This window comes from Bemisia tabaci, chromosome 6 (assembly GCF_918797505.1).
Source record: "Bemisia tabaci chromosome 6, PGI_BMITA_v3".
Classification (NCBI taxonomy): Eukaryota; Metazoa; Arthropoda; class Insecta; order Hemiptera; family Aleyrodidae; genus Bemisia; species Bemisia tabaci.
The window spans coordinates 38816912-38829984 of NC_092798.1; the positions used below are offsets into that span (position 1 = coordinate 38816912).

Below are 13073 nucleotides of genomic sequence, written 5' to 3' on the forward strand. Positions count from 1 at the left end.
ACAGCTTAGTAGTAAAAAAACGTATTTCGGGCGAAATTTTTGATGGTTGAAAGGTAGTCACTTCCTTTCGTATGGAAAACGATAAGTCCAGGATATGACAAGTGCAGAAAAATAGCTCGAAACTTTTTTCAGAAATACCGAAAAGGAGTTTAATCGATGATTTGGACAAATTTGTGTAGAGGTCAATGAGCGTAACGAAACGGACGCGTAAAGAAGAGATGGGGGTCAAAAACCCGTGCAGGGAGTTATGGCTGGTTACCCTTCATCCCTCGGATCCCTCTATTCAACGAACAACGGGCACTGGGTAATTCAAAAACCAAGGGGCCCGTAGCAGGAACAGAGCCTACTGCGGTGAGTAAAAAAAAAGGCGAATGGGGATAAGCAAATAGAACCGTATTCCTTTTTTTCTCTTTTAAATTGGACTCAAGACGGAGGGGGCAGTCGCGGGGCGGCAAGGGGGGGGGGGGGTACTCGGAGCCCCGCTGAGATCCGAAAGGAAAGCGCAGACCGGGGCGAGAATTTTTTTCCTCCGCCCTGGAGATTTCACTTTTTATTTTTCTTTATTATATCCTCTATTTTGGAGAGTGACGCTGGGCGGGGGACGCAGCGGGGGAGGGGGGTTGAGGGAGTTAACGCCCCTCGCTAAGAGAAAAAAAAAGAAAGGAGAGCCGGAGAACCCACTGCTGTCGGGAAGATGCACACACTCGCACCTTTTTTATATCCACTTTGCTCCGAACCATTAACCGGATAGTCGACTATCAATTTCCACCATCGAACGGGTGGGGAGAGTGTCGACAGGTTGTGAGGCGATGGGGGTGGGGGCGGGAAATGGGGGTAAGATAAGTCGAAAACGCTAAGGAACACTGTTGGACGGGGTTGCCGTGTTGTCGGGGGAGTTTCTCGGGGAGGCTCATTCGGCCTAATGGAGGAAGCTCGTACTCGGGATCATCCCCTGGAAGTTGTGACGCCGTTGAGGGGTGTTTTAGGCGGGACTGACGCTTGGAGGACTGAAGTTGAGGAGGAAGTGGATTTACAGCCGAAATTGAGGGCGATAGTCGCTTAGTCACCGGTGTGATTTTATGAAACAATATGTGCTCATAAGGGTCTCGGTTTGAAAGTCAGAGGTTCATTAATTATTTTGTGGCAGTATTCAATTTTGGTAAGAGATTGGCTTGTAATTTAGTGATAATACTTGATTTTCTTTCTTTAAAGATGACGAGTGAAAGTCAGTAATGACTAGTGACTGACAGTCAAGGCGGAAAATCTTTTTCCTCTTATCAATTTAGAATTTAGAGCGATAGATAAAGAAGTGAAGGTAACAATATGCACAGAATTGGTGTACAGAGAATGAAGTGAAATTTAGGTTTACCGTTAAAACATTCCTGTTCCAATACAAGACAGTGCAATGCCGGACAATCTTTTTCTTCCGATGTTTCATAGAATTTTATTCGTAATTCAATCTAATATGTCTGAAAATTTCGAAAGCAAATATTCACACCTTTCTTCAAAAGCTAATATTTTCTGAGAGAAGATTTGGCGACATTCAACGGCTAATACGACGTTTTTCCTTAGCAAGGCAGTATACCAATAGGCAATATACTATAATATAAATGTTGTGCAATAAGTTGCCAAATTTTCTTGGATAAAATCTTCATTTTTGAGGAGAGTTATGAATATTGTCCCTTAAAATTTTCAGATGACATAGATCTAATTACGAAGAAAGTTCTCTGTAAAATTGTTCGGAAAACATTCACAAGCTTTCCTAAAAATTCGTATTTGATCGACGGAAATTTAGCAACTGAAGAACGTCATATGGCGTTTTTTCTTGGCAACTGCCGTGCTAAGGAAGAACGCCGTATGAGCCTTCAGACGGTGCCATATTTCTTTCAATAAAAACCTAATTTACTAGGAAAATAGTTAATATTTTTTCTTCACTTTCTTCAGAAAATTTTGTTCGCAGTTTTATCTACAACATCTGAAAATGTCAAGGAAAAATACCCATGATTTTCTTTGAAAACACATGTTTTATCCGGGGCAATTTGGCAACTCTCGGATGTTCATACGGCGTTTTTCCTCAGCACGGCAGTAAGAGTGCCGACTCCAAGCTCCGTCGGAACCGGCAACGTTCGCGGGGGCGGGGGGGGGGGGGTCGGGAAGCGCGGGAGTATTGTGAAAACAAGCGTTTAACTATGTATGAAATGCAAGATTTCCCCAGCGCGACATTCTTGACGGAGCCGAGCATACGTCTTGCCACGCCGAGTCGCGTCGGATCGGGGAGCACCGACCGCCGACGGCTCCCCGCTCCACCCCCCCCCCCCCCCAAGACCCGCCACCTCGAGCCGACTCATCCCCTCATCACCGACCGTTCTGTCATCATTGACACTCTTCCCTTTTCGCATCGTCGCAGATATCTTAGGAGAGTGTACTCCATAGAGAAGGCTGAATTGACTTTCTGCAAGCACGGGAGATTTTCTGGTTTCACCGGGTGCATATGGTATTATGCAAGCGAAAAACCAGGCTTCCAACTTATGGCTTGAGGTCAAAGCTGCGCTGAAAAGAAAGTATGGTGCATCTACTGTAAGTCCACTTGATTTTTTACACAATGATACTATTTAGTATCTAGCAGTTGGTCTGGATAAGCGAAGGATGGCAGACGATCGGTTGCCCAAGCAGGTTTCCGATTAGGTTCCTCCCGGAAGGCGACGGCGTGGACGTCCTGTGAAAAGTTGGCGACAAAGGGTGGAGGAGGAGATCAGAGGGTGCCCAATTGCCTTTGTATGCAATGTATTCTGCGAAAAATTCACCAGTAAAATACAAATTTGAAACATCAAAATGTGAGTTTGAACTTTCTTTCCGCTGTTAAGCTCATGTAATTTTGAACCTTTAATCGCGTGTATCTCCAAAATCTTCAATTAAACGTATTAACTGCGCGAGGAAGTTCCATTGATGGAGAATCCACCGGAGGAAGTCCATCAATTATACCCTCAATAATTTTATGGCGAATAACGACAAGACCAGTGCAGTAAAACTGTGTCTCAGAGCCCTCGCTTCACGATATGTCAGTTTCCAAATCAACTTATGATTCATGCAGGAATAGCTGATTCCCGCGGAAATAGAACTTACAATTAGAGTTTTCCACCTGCCAGCAGCAAACCTCGCATAGAAAACGCATCGATCAAAATTAACCACCGATAAGGCAAAAGGTAGCCGGGCTCCTCGGTACACCAACTCACAATCATAGAGCGAGCTTCGGGCATACCGACAAGCTAAGTTGAACGGACGAGCGAAAAACAGAGCCGCCACATAACGGAATACAGCAGTAAGTCCAGTCTTAAGTGAGCCTCACAGCGCATAGAAATACGTTCTAACCGAGGCTCACGGCCGAATGGAGTTACTGTTCTCCTCCAAAGCACGGCTGAGGCAGTCCCAACAGTGCGGCGCAGGCCTTCGAATTCGCGGCTCGGAAACAAGCCGCCGTCTTTCTAACGAAAGGCCGCATCTCGATTTTCAAGTGAGCCTTGTTTCCCGTTTAACTTCATGTTCTCCAGGGCTCACGTGGGAATAGAGATACGCTTTTTATGTTAGAGGAGCGACGAAGACAGGCCTCGACGGAGGGGGGCGGAGCTTAGGGGCGGGGGATTTTTCGTTCCCCAGTCCGAAATGTAATGGAGTTATCCACATCGAAACCGTGCGCGAGACGAGAATCGAAAGCTCGTGGGGACGGAGGAAGGGGGCGGGCGGGCGAGCCCTCTGGAGCGCGAAAAGCACAAGGCTCAGACAATGAGGCCTCTCTAATCTCATGAGTTATGGAAATATTGCTCCGACAAATTGATCGAAATGTATTTATCGTGTTTTCCTCTGCGTCTCTCTCCGCCTTCCTCCTCGCGGCCCGCCGCCCGGGTGTCTACTGAAACAGGCTCGCCAAAAATCAGTACTTTTACAGTGCTTTTTCAGTACATTCCCGAGAAATTCAGTACCTCCTCAACAGAAAAATTCAGTAATTCTTCAGTACCTCCAATTGGCGAAGTTCGAAAGATTTCAACAATTTGAATTTCTCGCTCAAATTGCGACAAAAATGACGGAAAAATGAAAAAAATTCCGGACCTACTAACGGAATCTCCGCACTTTTTCAGTACTTCTGGACCACCCTAAAAAAATCAGTACTATTTCCGGACTTTCCGGACTTGTAGACACCCTGGCCGTTCGTCGTCAAGTAGGAGGAGGCGTATCGGATTGATAATTTGGGAAAAAAACACATCAAACAGGATTTCGATGTTGTTTGATCAAATTGATAATTTGGAGGAAAATACACATCAAACAGGATTTCGATGTTGTTTTATCAACGATTAAGAATCCAGGAATCTCAGATTAAAAATAACTGGAATTTGTATTACAGAGGGAGGAGAAGCTCATCCGAGCACGAAAGCACATGAAATAATGGCACACACCATGAAAATACGGTGAGATCACCAACTCTATCTAAACGACGCGTTTGTAAAACCACAATCCGTTTATAATTAAAAAATACTTCGAATTATTACGCGGATCCCTTGACCAAAATGACGACAAATTCCTGGAAGCAAGTGAGAACGATGTGTGATGTCGAGACTGCTGAAGCTCATTTGAATTGATTGAGAGACGAGGAAATAAAAAGCGCCTTCAACTGGCATTCGAGCAACCCCGCATGTCCGATGAGTTAAAATAGTTGCATTCAATATGGCGTGGTTTAAAACAATTGATTTGTCCGGGTTTTTTTTAATCAAAATGACGAAAATTCCCTGAAATCGATAAGAAACTGAGCGTTGTATGGTGTCGAAGATCACACTATGAAAAAGTCATAGCTGTTGAAGCTCTTATGCATAAATCTCACCGGACATGCGGAGTTTCTCAAATCCTAATTGAAGGCGCTTTATGTTTCTTCGTCATCTTGTGCATAAATTTAGAAATCTATGCACAAGATCACGGTACATGCACGCTAGATATGACGAGGGAACAAAAAGCGCCTTCAATTAGGATTTGAGCAACCCCACATGTCCGGCGAGTTAGAATAGTTGCATTCAAAATAGCATGGTTTGATGAAATTGAATGGGTCACAAAAAAGAGGTAGGAGAGACCCTGGATCTCAGCTGGAATATTTGCTGCACGACGAAAGTCTACTGTGTCGCTGATAAAATGATAAATATTCGTCAAATTCATTCATTTTGAGTGAAACTAGGATGGGACTACTCCCCGAACGTCGTGATTTGCAAAACATGTGCAACAAACACTGATACAGGAAAGGGAGGGTTCGTCGTTCTCTTCCCCCAACACCTTAATGATGAGCACATTAAGCAGTAATGATTTAATTGTCAATTGATACTGTTGATAATAGGGCTCATAAATTCGGATCTAATCTCTCTACGATAAATGAGTTTCAAAACAGCCTCAGTATCACGCATGTTGCAAAATTGCTTATAAAATGCATTTCAAGTCAATGTTTGTGGAGGGTAAATGTTCTCGGATGTAAGGTAAACGAAGAGAGATATTGCAAACCCTAAAACAATTTTTTTACGTTCAACCCTAAAATTCCGTGCAACCGATGTTTTCTACAAAAATCTGGACTTCACGGCACTTATGAATCGACCTTTCAAAATCCGTTCTTCTTCAGTGCATCCAAACTTCATCTTCATGACATCCATCCTAATCAAATTACTGCGTTAATTGAGGGGCTTAGAGGAAAAGGTACACAAGGGCAGTTTTTAAAAAATCGAGATATTAATTATTTTAATTAAACCTAGTCTTGAGATACACAAATTCTGTGAAAAATTCACAACTGAAGTCCAATTTTTATTCATCAAAAAGTAAGTTTAAACTTCCTTTCCGCCAAATGTTTCCATGAGACTTTGAAACTTTAAACACGTATTTTTCGAAACGGCATAAACTGCAGTTTTGAGCCTTCTCCTTCAGGTCCCTCTCTATTACTGCAGCAACAGGCACGCCTACAGGGTGTCTACTAAAACAGGCTGACCAAAAATCAGTACTTTTAAAGTAATTTTTCAGTACTTTCCCAAGAAATTCAGTACCTCCTCGACAGAAAAATTCAGTACTTTTTCAGTACCTCGAATTGACGAAATTCGGCAAATTTGAATTTCCCACCGAAATTGCGATAAAAATGACAAAAAAATGAAGAAATTCCAGACTTTCTTGCAAAATTCCGCACTTTATCAGCACTTCCGGACCACCCGTTAAAAATCAGTGCAATTCCGGACTTTCCGGACTTGTGGACACCCTGGCTTAGATTGATACAGCACCAGGTTTAAAAAAATGTTTGAAATTTATAGGTGGTCAGACTATTTTTACAAAATTCACCGGAGAGGACTTCTGCCCACCCTCTCCTACACTGACCCCACCCCCCCATCCATGGTGTAAAAAATCCTATTACCTTCATTCCGGTACACTGACACCATTCGCCAACACCGCTCGCACTCATTATCGTCAATGCAGGGCTATTTGCCGACGAATTTCCGCAGGCGCCTCTCGCGGGGGTGGCGGCAGAGAGGCGTTGCGCCGAGGGAGGGGGGAGAAGGGGGTTGGCAAACGTGACGCTATCGCGATCCAGGAAACAGGAGTGCGTAATTAGAAACTGATCTGGAGTCAGATGAGTGTGAGCGCCGCGTCGCGGAGGAGAGAGTGAAAGTGGGAACGAGACAAAACTACCCCCCGCCCGCCCCGCGGCCCGACGTTTAACGATGAATGGTGCCGGATGGCTTTCCGGAAACGGGCGATGGGGGGTGGAAAATTTAAAGAAAATGCCGCCGGAAATGAGGGAGGAGCGCCAGGGAAGATTAAAGACGCTGCGAGACGAGGGAAGGAGCATTCGGGATCGGCTTGAAAATATAGGATTTCTCACGGGGTTGTGTTCTATATTCTGCTGTACTAAAAAGGAACATCCTACGATCATTTAAGGGTAGACAAATTGTGGTGACATATTTTTCCCCCCATAAAAGTTATATACATTTTTACATGTGATATTTCAAAACACGATGATTAAATTGCAAATCAAATTTTCTGAAAATTTCGGCTTGAAAATATAGGATTTCACTCGTGTAGAGTGTGTTGTTCTATTCTTCGGCGCTGAGAAGGGACATTCTATGCTCATTTTAGAGAATACGAATCATTTAAGGGTGGTCGCGGTAGACAAAATATGAGGTAAGCGATAGATTAACTATAGTCAGTCCTTCTACAAAAACCAATCGTTTCAAGCAAGGTAGATTTACACAGGTATGGACAGAACTAAACAACTGGCCTCTGATTGGCTCTCCAGAGAACCCTCAACTTCCGCCATTTCGTATGTTTTGATTAATTTGATTTATTATGTTCGGTTTAACGTTTGTCAAAATTTTGTGGGATTTTTTGAACAATTTTGATAATGCGATATTAATTTTAACGTTTCAACACACACACGTTTGAATGTTAATTTAATTGTAAATTAATTAAAAAACGGACCCCTTAATCTACGTCACGTAGTCATGTGACACGTACTAAGGCTCATGGGAAACTTCAACTTGTGTACCACCAACCTACCTGTGTAACCATACCTGTGTAAATCTACCTTGGTTTCAACCAATAAAATCGCTCTTTTTTCCGTCGGCTTCTATGTCCATTGCTTTGTCTGTCAGTTCCAATAATCAGACCTCAGATCGATCTAAATCATTCCAGACATGTGCTCAAGCCGGAACAACTGAATCATAACGGGGCAGAAAGAAGGAAAGGCGGAGGAGGGAAGGGTCAGAAGAGGAGGAAGAAGAACATCTTTTCGGGCTGAGTAGGCGAGGTTACGTGCCGAAACACGGAGTAAAACAAGCATGAGAAGTGAATAAAAATAATAAAACAAGGGAGTCCATGATTATGATCGGACACGGAAGCACGCGATGAGCACTATCGAGACCATCCTCTGGCTCTCGACGCCGATATTTTTCTTGCGATTTTATTTTCCCCGGTGCCCGGGCTCGGATTGTTTATTTCCAGGTCGGGATATAAAATCATGACTTCAACGACTGAATTACCGTAGCAGCACATTCGTAGGGCGGGGGGTCAGGACCCCACTTGTTTCGAACCTATGGATAAAAGGAGGAGGGGAGCTCTTCTTTGTCGAGCTCCCGCGGGTTCCTGGTCCCTTAACAGTCGCCGCGAATAAACTTTAGAGATGTAACTTTCTGCGAATACATAGCCGTGCTAAATATCCCGCAGATGTAAGGGGAGCTTCACAGTCACACCCTTGTAAAAATGACGCAAGTGGAATGTATATTATAGAGAAGGACGTCTGTTAACCAGGGTGAAAATTACCTGCACCGAAAAAAATGATGCTGACTTAACATTATGGATGTAAAAAAAGTGTGCGACAACTCACTCTGAGCTAAGCTAACCGCCACACACTGTGGTATTTGACCGAAAAACCTGGCCAAAACCTCAATTTTAAATTTTTTTTTATTGGAAAACCAATGTGATATTCGAAATCTATACTGTTTTTTACCCTGGTAGACATGTATGTACCATTTTTCGAGTGGCTCAATTTCCCGCGAAGCGACCACGAAGTTACCTAATTCTCGGCGATTATTTTGATATGTTTTGGCGCGCTACTCGTCGATCAGTTTACTTCAACTGTGCGGCCATAAAAGGGAACTTCGGCTAAATGCAACACATTCCTAGGGGTATATTCTACACAACTAACCACAGAATTTTCGAAATTTCCTTTTTTAGTGATTTTCACAGGAGGTTGAAAAGTGATGTAAAAGTAAACGTTTTTTTCGAAATTCAGAGTCCGATTTCTATTTGCGCTCAACTGCGCTCAAGCGGTTTAAGGCGGAATGTTATAGTCCAAAGTGGGTATTTTCAGGATTCAGGGGTGACAGACTGAGGAAAACTGAGGAAATTGAAATTTTTGACCTTAAAGATGGACTTTTGAGCGATTTTCACAAACATGAATGGGAAAAATTATGTCGATACTAACGACTGAAATTGTATTTTTCCGACAGCTCTGACCCATTTAGTACCAAGTTGGGTGACATTTGGTCCCGCAACCTGTTTCTCTGGCCCCTACGCTCTCGAAAGAGGGCTAAAAAAAATTATTTGAAAGCGGATGGGAGGGTCACTTTAAAGTCTTGCAAAAGTGTTTAATCCGTTATCTAACAATCTCTTCGTGCATTATCCTCGAGTATAGACATATTTATGCCATGTTTTACTTTTACAGACAAATTTGAGTCCATGCGGCCGCGGGGTGGGGCTTTAAAAGTGGCCCTCTGGCACCATGAAATTACGCTGAGAGGCACATTTGAAGCCTCGTAAAAGTGAGATATGTGGTTTTGTTACGAATTTCGCGGTGAAGTGAGACTTTGAGATGTGGACCATGGGTTAGGAAGGAACCCATCAAAATGAATCATTTTCACAGGTGCTTTCTGCCCTTACAATGGTTCTTATTATGATAAAACTCATTTTCATCTTATACTTTAACCTCAAATCATCATATGGAGGTCCCGGCACTTTCATACTAGCACTAATTTTGATTCAAAACTGTCAAAAATCTAATATCTAGAATGATTCATATTAATTTTTTTGAGAAATGTACAATTACTCCTCAATGTGAGAGATCGGCTGTTTCGTCAAAAATTTTGAAGTGACTTACGCTGTTTTTAAAAAAAAACCATAAATGAGGTAATAGAAAGTCCTTATTTCGAAAAGTAGACCATAGGTGAAGGAGAAACTCGTCTAAATGCACCGCTTTAGTCAGATACTTTGCGTCCTTTTAAAGGCTTTTTGGAGGGCTTCTTGCACCCTCTTTAAACTCTCCGCAAATTGTCATATGATGTGTTAGGTGGTTAAATTGTGCATATTATCACTTAAGAAGAAGTACTGATTGTAAAATATTTTTAAAACTCGGCGATATCTGGTGATAAATAGTTTTGGCCAGCTTTTCAGGTCCAATACCACAGTGTGCGCCACAGCAGTTAGCTTTACATCTTAACATTGCTATAGTAACTGCTGCGGCGATTAAATTAGCGATTTGTGTGTTGTCGCACACTTTTTTACATCCAGAATGTTAAGTCAGCATCCTTTTTTTTTTCGGTGTGATTTTTCTAAAGGCGGGGTATCCGTAAGGGCCGTTTTTGGACCCGCCCTAAATTACCTCAACTTAACGATTTTTTGCTCATTGAGGGTCTATCTATATTTAGAGGAATGTATCATAATTTGGTCATTTTTTGTTTCTTTTTTAATGTAATACTGACCTACACATGGGTCCGACGATGAGTCGACTTTGACCCAAAAAAGCAGGTTTTGCAGATGTGAGGTCAAATGCCAAGCAAGTCCGCATTTTTTGCAAAAATTGGCCTTCAAACCCATATTTAGGCCAGTATTTGATCTAAGAATAGACCTGAAATGACAATATCATGCCGAACTCCGATAAAATAGACCTTAAATAAGCAAAACATTTTAGAGTTGAGGAAAGCTCCGCTAGGGTGGGCCCAAAAACGGCGCTTATCCCCCTTCGTTTTCTTCACTGAATTTAAAAGCAAGATGGAATGATGAAATAATATAGACATTTTTCGATCTGGCTGAGTCGCAAGCTGAGAATAGGTTTAGTATAATGGCACTAAAGACAGAATGATTGTGACGCTACATAGAGACACCGTAGAATTGAAAACCGAGGAGGAGCCTTCAAAGCATGGTTCCATTACTATATTCATATCATAATGAGCGAAGTTAAGAACTGAGCTACTCACAAGTTACGGAAAGATATGTGTGCCTAGTTCGCTAATGATAGATAAGCTGAAGACACATACCTGAAACAAATAGAAACACTTGATTAGGACACATTACGTAGAACAAATTGTGAAAGTGACATAGTGACATGACTGACATAGTGAAATAATTGACATAGTGAAATACTCGACATAGTGAAATACTCGACATAGTGAAATAATCGACATAGTGAAATAATCGACATAGTGAAATAATCCACATAGTGAAATACTCGACATAGTGAAATACTCGACATAGTGAAATAATCCACATAGTGAAATACTCGACATAGTGAAATAATCGACATAGTGAAATAATCCACATAGTGAAATACTCGACATAGTGAAATAATCGACATAGTGAAATACTCGACATAGTGAAATAATCGACATAGTGAAATAATCGACATAGTGAAATACTCGACACAGTGAAATAATCGACACAGTGAAATAATCGACATAGTGAAATACTCGACATAGTGAAATACTCGACATAGTGAAATACTCGACATAGTGAAATACTCGACATAGTGAAATAATCGACATAGTGAAATACTCGACGTAGTGAAAATAATCGACAAAGTGAAATAATCGACATAGTGAAATAATCGACATAGTGAAATACTCGACATAGTGAAATAATCGACATAGTGAAATAATCGACATAGTGAAATAATTGACATAGTGACATAGTAATCGGAGATTTTCCCCGCAAAAAAAGCTAGATCTATAGGAAAAATTAAGGCATCTTTCAAATTTTAAAACAGTCAATTGCAGCTTCTGACCCTCAACGCTTCAAATATGCTTAAGTTCCCTTGCAAATTCACGTTGCATCGAAATAAATTTGGCAACCTACGAAAGCTTCTACGGCGTTCTTCCTCAAAACGGAAGAAGGAAGCTCAAAATTACCGCACGAAAGCAAGCGTGTATAGACACAAACCGAATCCTTCCACAACGCGATAATCCCGCGTTGGCCGCCGAGAAAATCGTCGCAAGCGAGAGCGGGAGTGGGGACAGGGATGGGGTTGCTCACCGCTCAACAGTGCCTTTAGAATCGCACGACTTTTAATTCAATTCTCCTCGGACACCGCTACGAAACCAGGAGACCGAGACGATAGAAATACAATGGGGAGGGGGGGGGGGGGGCTTAGAGCCCGAAGTCGGTCCCAGGTCGGTGGTGAACTGCAATGCGACATCGCCAGACGCGAAGACCCGCGGAGTGGGGATTGCAGCGGATCCTAACCTCCGATGATATCCACTTCGCCGGGGGGGAGGGGAGTGTGGTGGGGGCCGGGGGTGGGGGAACGGTGTATAATATCCACATTACGGGAGTATTTCTCGCTTTGCATCTAATCAGTGCCGAGCGCGGGACACTCGCGAAACAGGGATTGGTCGGGATGGCGTCGTTTCGCCGGGATCTCGAGAGGCAATCCCCGGGTTTCGCGGCTGGCCAATTTCGATTTGGCGGTGACTGTTATGCTGTGAAATGTCACCAATATCGATGATTGAAGGGGCTATGTATGGAGGGCAGAGACGACACGATCACCATAAAGGTCAGTTGTGCTGTTAATCACAGGATCGTGTTGATGTGAGCTACCGAGGGAGAAAACACCTAAGTCCATGGAGACGATCACCAATATCGATGATCGAAGCGATTATGTGTATGTTGAGTGCAGAGAAGACATGATCACCAGATAGGTCAGTTGCGCTATTAATCACAGTATCGTGTTATGGTGGTTGAATTCCTCGGGTGTGAGCTCTATCAACGGAGAAAACACCTAAGTCCATGGAGACGATCACCAATATCGATGATTGAAGGGGCTATGTTACTCGTTACTCTAGTTACTCGCGACCATTCCCTGGAAAACCATACTGCTAGATAGTCTAAGCGAATGGGGGTTTTAGGCTGCAAAATCGCCTCGAGTTCTCTGCGAATAATGTTCCTTCTAATATGTTGGTCACTGTATATCAATCTGAACTGGCTCAAAACCAACAGTCAAATGGTTTACACCACAAACTTCTTTCTTCAAAGTGTGGGACATAGAGACGTAAGCCGATAAACCGCATGGAGACAAACACTCAGGAAGGAGTGGTAGTATCGACTATTTACCAGTTGAGCAAAGAATCCGCTAGAATGCACCTGCTTGATACGAACCTCAAACCGCATGGAGACAAATTCACGAGAGCATTCCTCTTAAAATGTATTTCCACTTTCGCCATCAGGGTGAATAGTAGGCGATAAAGGGCTTGATCAAAGGCTATAACTCAACTCGACGACGATCCCACATTCGGGTGAAG

The 13073-nt window shown here is 42.8% G+C and overlaps 1 protein-coding gene across 3 annotated transcripts in view; it reads right to left on the reverse strand.

The window, feature by feature from the left end:
* The window catches only part of Sema1a (semaphorin 1a), a 583530-nt gene that overhangs the window by 316457 nt on the left and 254000 nt on the right, over nt 1-13073 (reverse strand). The window lies entirely within an intron of this gene.